Consider the following 7,468-nt stretch of genomic DNA (forward strand, 5'->3'; position numbering starts at 1 on the left):
ATTCTTCTGTTATCCAATTGTAGAGCATGGAAGCTATATACCTGTGAAATCAACAGCAACCATAAAATTGAGTTCAAATCCACTAGAGATATAGTCCAAAAAACTATATAGTGTTTTCTCGACAAATCAACGAAAAGTTGACCTTAAGCGTCTGTAGAGAAAATGTTGTAACATAAGCACTGTGACACAACAACTTCATTCAATAAGTCATTAAAAATAATTACCTTCATATGATCCTTCCGAGCAAAAGATGGGCCTGTGTAACCTTTCTCCAATTTTTTCCTTGTGAAGTCTTTCCAATTCTGCCACTGAGATCTGAAGTTTTCTGTTGGATTAAATGGATGAAATGTTATATAACAAGGAATAAAACAACTGATAACATCAGAAAGCTAAGTAATGTGGCCCAAGCATTAATTGGTTACCCTATAAGTTCATGCTTGCCGTTGCTATTGAAATCAAAACACTCTATAACTAAGGGATTGTCCTGCATCAAACAAAAATTTGTTAGGAAGCAAATAATATAAGCATAGAACACAAGGCACTATTTTGTTATCTACATTGTGGTTGAAACACCAGGATAGTAAGATTCATGGTGTTGAAACCTGCAAGCATCCATATCAAGTTAGATTGAGAGTTACTTGACATTACAAAGTACAGAGACGTGTGGCATATTCTGTTCTCTATTTAACATGCTATCGAGGCACTTAAAGAATCACAAAATAAAAAAGCAACAAACTTGCCTTGCTACCAATTTGCTGTGTAGTCAGGCATACTGGTTTCCAAGTCGGATTGATGTTGACATTCACCACTTCTGTCTTACAAATTGGGACCGAACCTCCATTCTCAACAATCCTAGATATTCTTAAGAAAGGGTTCTACAAAAAGAAAATAAAAGAGTACCTGAGATGCGAATCGAAATTGAAGAACTACACCAGTAATCAAGATCGAAAGGAGCAATTAGATTGAGGAGGGTTTGTAGCAACTGAGGTTGAGGGTTCAAGTCCCTCCTTCCACTCCTGGCAGTGCAGGCCAAATAGAGTGGCAAAACAATCTGGCGTCAACCCTCACGACAGCAACCATGAAGCAGGTGTTACACAAAACGTTGAAATCAGGGTCGAACCAAGCCTTTAAATGGAAGGGTCGACTGAAACTCCAATCGAGACTCGAACGGAAGAACAAATCGTTAAAACTTCAAGTTTTAGGGATTTTAAAGAGATGGGGAGAATGAGAAAGAAGAGAAGTGAAAATGGTAGAGAGAAAATGACTTTTGAAGCTTGGACGCTTGGTTCTCTAAAATTACCAGGCAAAAATTTAGCGCCAAATCGAGTGTGCGGCATTTCTTAAAATGGAGTATATACTGTACAGCTGTGGAAGAAACAATCCGCTGTTAAATTCAATTAAAAACATTTTCGACGAGGGAATTCACTGAATCGAATTTTTTCTATAAAAAAAGATAGATTTTTTAGTGACGGATATAATAACCGCTGCTATATTAATTTTTTTTTTTTAAATTGACAAAAGACGAACTCATTAATCAAATTTTTTACATTAAAAAAATAATTTTTTTAGTGGCGGATATAATAATCCACTACTATATTCAATTTAAAAGGGAGAAATTCAGAAAATCAAAATTTTTATAAAAAATTTCATGTTTTAGTGGCGGATATATTAATCCGCTGCTATATTTAATTTAAAATAAATTGATAAAAAGAAACTCATTAATCAAACTTTTTATATTAAAAAAAATTGATTTTTTAGTGGCGGATCTACAAATCCGCTGCTATATTAAATTTAACCAAAGAGGAACTCACTAACCGAAACATTTTATATTAAAAAAATTTATTTTATAGTGGCGGATATGGTAATCCGCTGTTATATTCAATTGAAAATAAATTGACAAAGAGGAACTCACTAACCGAACTTTTTATATTAAAAAAAAATTGATTTTTTAGTGGCGGATCTGTTAATCCGCTGTTACATTCAATTAAAAATAAAGTGATAAGAGGAACTCATTAACCGAACTTTTTATATTAAAAAAAAACTGATTTTGTAGTGGCGGATCTATTAATCCGTTGCTATATTCAATTAAAAAAAAATTTGATGAGAAGAACTCACTAAACTGAACTTTTTATACAAAAGAAAATTGGTTTTGTAGCGGCGGATATATTGTTCCGCTGCTATATGAACTGAATAAAAAGGAAACTTTTTAGAGTGAATGTTTTGCGTTTGCACGGGTCCCTATAGCGGCGGATACAATTATCCACTGCAAAAAAGTCCATATATAGCGTCGGATATAATGATCCGCTGTTATAAACTGCCGTTGTAGATAAAAAATGTTGTAGTGGAATCCGAGGACAATACCTCTACACGAACAAGTATCCCACATACATAGATTTTAGTAAAATGGAGGTTGCACAAATTACACCTTTGACCACTTGGGGTGGGATAGTTTGATGATGTTATCCCCTGCAAACAATTAAGAGTATTAATATTCTATACAAGATAATTAGAAAAATCAAATTTTAACAAAATGTAGATTAGTCTCTGAAAAGAACTTCTAACGTTATACTGTGAAGAGGACTTGGTAGATGGTTGCGGCATTGAGTTCAGCTTCTCTGTCAAAGATTTAGTACTAGTATTCACCATGTACACTATATAAGACACAATGAGTTTGGATTTGTTAATGTAACAATGACACATCACTATTATACTAAAGATTATACATCTAAAATGATAAACAATCAAAACGCAACCCTTGTTCCTATGTCATTTTGTTACAACAAGTATGACAAGTAAACAATTATTTCACTTTTTTCTTCTTTCCATTTCTTATATTTTTATGCATTTATTATGCCTTTTATTTGTAATATTAAGTGAATCTAGGAAATTCAGCTTCTGATTGTTAGGCAGGTTGGACAAAGGCCATGAAATATGTATATACCTACTGGTTCCTGTTGTTGGAAGGCACCCTGTAGTCGTCAAAGTTATGAAAGAGACCAATGTAAAAAAGATATCAGAATGCCTATCTCATTATTCATGGTCCCTTAAGCTTTGAATCAGATCCAATGTGGAAAAGTCTTTTTAAGACTTATTAAAAGGTTCAAAAGCAGTTATGGTTACATTTATAATTTAAATAGTCCAATGCTGTCAAGGTAACTTTTCTTTTACATTGTTGTGATTACTAAATATTTCATTGTGTTTGCTCAAAGCCAACCCGATGATCAGTCTGATTTTCTGGTGATTTCCATATAGATCGTCCAATCATAGGGTTTGCACGTGGCATTTTGGAAGTTGGAAGATGAGAAAGGCTGAATCATGGGTAGAGTAGTAAGAAAAGATTTGGGAACACATGTCAACGTTACTCAAATCCAACAGTTAGAAACCAATTATCAGACTATAAAAGGGATGGGCCAAAAATGCATTGGGTTGTTGAGCTATAGATAATGTGCCCCATGACATTCTTTGGGTGAGGGGTCATAATGACAAAAGAATTGGTTTGATAATCTTAAAGAGTGATCAAACAAGCACAATTGGCACTAGCTAGAAAATGTGAAACCAAGGAAAGCAAGCGTTGTTGAATTACAAGATATAAGGCATAGTTATGGTGCAAGTTGTGCAACAAAATGTGTCACACTGATTCATACACCATTTTTTAAGTCGAGCAATGTATGTGTATATATGGGTTGGGATTGGGTGTATATATGGGTTGGGATTGGGTGACTCATGGAAAACACATGATCCTTATCGTTCTAACACAAAATCCAACAATCGGAATACATAATACAACGATCAAGAATTATATGTTTGTATGTTAATATTATGAGTGAGGAAATTTTGATATTTTCATTTCTAACAAATGAAACGAGGGAAATTAACTTAACCATTAGAGAAGAAAAACAAAGAAAGGTTCGAGAAGAAAATGAGGGCCACACAACACATTGCCTAAGTCAAGATTCAAAAGCCAATCTTGCGCTGGGGTGTGCAAGGAGGAGACTTGAAATACTAGGCAATCCCAATTGACATCATCCAAATGTGTAGATAATAAATAAAAAATTGCAGTATAATCAAACAAAAATAACAAAAAGTGACATATCCCAAGTACCTGATAGTAAAGTTTCCATAACATAATTGGGAAAAATTTTACTCCTCAAACCCAATTCACTCGAACACTCCCTATCATTTAGTCTAATGAAAGAAAAAACAAAAAACATAATAGAAATCAAACCGTGTTTTCTTCTCCACCTAACAAAAATTGTTCCTAGTAGTTGCCTTCCCTCCCACATTTTCTCCAAACTATTCTGGCTTATAGGGAAAACACTCGGCATGAGCCCTTTTATACATCTTAGACTCACTCATCCACCTTACCATTCCTCTCCCTTGTAATCCTTCAATACCCACATAGTCATCCCCAAGCCTCCGAAATTTGGATCAGTGACACCGAACCCTCCAACACCAACTACCTCATTTGGCAATTGGATCCTCCTCCAAATATTTTATCCAAATCAAGCACAAGTATATATACACAATTGTTTTTCAACCAATGAAGTGACCCATTCATAAAAACAACTTCGTTCCTATTCATATTGACTAATCAATATGGGATTTTATTTGAGCAGTCAGTGAGACATGATACGAAATATAAGATTGCGCTTACTTATTCAAAGAAAATTACATGCTTCAAAATATAGGAATCTATTGGTATCGAGATTGATACGAAATATATCAGATAAAAAACCTAAATCTTCAATCCAAATCTAAATATATCGAATAAAAACCCTTAATACAGTTATATAAAGAAGAGGGATTAGAGAGAGTACCTAAGTTGAAGTCGCAATGATTCCTAGCTTATCGTATGAGGTGATGCAGTAAGTGAGAGTGCCTTTGTAACCAATATGATCACTCCGAGTTATCAGAGATAGCTAGTGAGATCGATAGGTCACTTCGAGCTATCAAGGACAGGTAACGATGAGATACAGATCTAGATGACATGTAGAAAGAACGAGGATCAGATCTAGATCGAGATCGATCGATCAAATAGAGTGAAAGATTAAATCTATTGAGGGAGACAGATCGAAAGAGAGATCGATCGAGAGAGAGAATGTGAAAGAGAGATGGAAAGGTCGATCGATCGACTAAGAGAGAAAGAGTGAAGTCGATCGATTGAGAGAGCGACTATGAGAAAGAGATGGAGAGGTTGATAGATTGGTCGAGAGAAAGAGATAAAGAGCGAGGCCGATCGAGAAAGAGACAGTGAGAAACAGAGATGGAGAGGTCGAACGATTGATGCCTGTGAGAGAGAGACAGAGAGAAAAAGAGAAAGATGAGATCAAGAGAGTGATAGTGAGATTGAGATCGATACAGCGATTGGAAATGTGGTCAGAAAGCTGCGGAATTTTGAGTTTCAAAATTTGTCGAGCCAGGCCCAACAAATTTTTTTATTAAAATTTGAGATTTTCTCGTAGTGCAAACTCCCAAATTTAAAATTAAAATTAGTTTTTTCTTCAAACTTGGAAGTTGCCATGTTGTGTTGATCCTATGCAAGTATGGAATCCTTTAGAGGATCCAATCACAAAAGAAATTGAGCATTCTCAAGAGATTCAATTTGGAAATCCGATTGAGGTACTCCTTGCCCCCATGGACTGCTAATCCTTTATCCTCACAAGGAAATCAGCCAAAAATTCAAAAGAACGGGAATCTTAAAAAATTATGAGTCTAGCTACTCAGTCCAAGAGTCAACTCAGGGATTCAAATAAATCTTCTTCCTCTTCCCAGAAGTCCCAAATTTCATCGCCTCGATGCTAACCTTCACTGTGTCGCAATCAACCGAAAGCCTAAAGTTCTATTACTTACTTGAACCACATACAAGATCTAGTTTGCTGATTGTAGTGGGCAAAAAATAAATATAAAATAAAAGTCAAAAAAAGAAACTAAAACTGGATACAAATCCTTCAATGAAAATATGTGACTGTGGTTCTCCAATAGCGGTGCCAATTTGTTTGTCGCAGAATGATATGCTTAATAGAACAAATAATAATCTCCTATCTTGGTTTTAGGCAAGTTATGGGTCAAACCAAAGGGAAAAAGGGGATGGAAAATCAACCAATTGAAAAGTACCCTAGTTAACACATTTTTTTATCGAAATCGAAACTACAAAGAAAGATTTAATTAAACTGAAATTGATTAAAAGAGAACATTAGAGACCTAGATTCAACCTAAATCTTTGATTCCCTCTACTAAAAATTAGCCACGACACTTTTTGTCGCGATAAAAATATTGTCACTAAAATTTCTTGTTGCAACTTTTGAATATTTAGTGACAAAAAATGTTGCGGCTAAATATCAAATTTCTTGGAGTGTGTGTACGTACTGAAAAGTGGTTAATAAAAGGAATTAAATTTTTCATTAATTTCTAGAATGCCCTGCTACTTAGATTAATTTCTATCTTTTTTATTATTCTATAATATTATAGGAACTCAGTGTCAGTCATTGGACATAGGAATCATGGCATCATGGTGCGTATCACATCAAATTCATGTGTATTGTGGGTTGAACTCAGGTGTCCCTAGCCCTTTGGCCCATCCCCACCTGGATTCAATTAAACAAAATTCATATCTTTTTTTATCCTCATTTAAAAATATATGTATGGGTAAAATTGTCTAATTTCTCTGTATAAATAAATAGTATTGTTTTTGCTTGACTACACGATTTATATTTGTCAAAAATATCACTTCCTAAAGATGATACTAAACCTAAGGAACCAATATTCTTAACATAGTTTTTGTTAATATTACAAAGAAGACATAATACAAATAGTAGAAGTAGTTATATTAGGATTAAAAACATTCAATTTAAACATTCCATCACATGCATAACCCTTCCCCACAAAGACCCCATTCTTTGTGAATACATATTGATCAACCCCTATGGTTTGTTCAAAATCCGCCTGATTTAACAAGAAATCTGAAACTTGGTTCTTCCTCATCGCTGGGGTATGAAGAACATCATTCAGGATAACTGTCTTCCCATAGGTAAACTTCAATCTGCATCCCCAATGCCTAGAACCTTTGTAGTGTATGAATCTCCCAAGAGCACTTTCTTTACTTTGACAAGGGAATATGATTTGAACCAGCTTCGATCAAAACAAACATACCAACAACAACCGGTATCTTCCCACCACCTTTCGAAACCACTAACCATGTGTACTTCGGTGATCATAACCACAAGGGGCTCCTTGACCAAGTTTGCTTTCTAAGTAGGTTTACGAGTTCACCAATTCTAGGCAAAATGCCTAGTCTTGTTACAGACGTAACAAACAATCTTACTTGAAGGGTTCTTATATTTTATTTCATTATGGGAAAATTTCTTATTTTGGACCTTTTTATTTTTCAAGGTTTTCTTATTAGGTTTAAGATAAACTTTCGTCCTAATTTGCTTCTCAGACACTTGATTAACCTTAACCAAAGACCCAT

The 7,468-nt window shown here is 34.7% G+C and overlaps 1 long non-coding RNA gene across 1 annotated transcript; it reads right to left on the bottom strand.

The window, feature by feature from the left end:
* Nucleotides 1–206: 206 nt before the first annotated feature.
* Nucleotides 207–872, bottom strand: LOC147380800 (uncharacterized). The gene is made up of 3 exons (XR_015175091.1): nt 741–872; nt 423–484; nt 207–325 (listed from the first exon to the last, which is right to left on the bottom strand). It is a non-coding gene; the product is annotated as an uncharacterized LOC147380800 (long non-coding RNA).
* Nucleotides 873–7,468: the final 6,596 nt, after the last annotated feature.

This window comes from Akebia trifoliata, unplaced genomic scaffold, assembly GCF_017979445.1.
Source record: "Akebia trifoliata isolate Shusen 1 unplaced genomic scaffold, ASM1797944v1 Contig00977, whole genome shotgun sequence".
Classification (NCBI taxonomy): Eukaryota; Viridiplantae; Streptophyta; class Magnoliopsida; order Ranunculales; family Lardizabalaceae; genus Akebia; species Akebia trifoliata.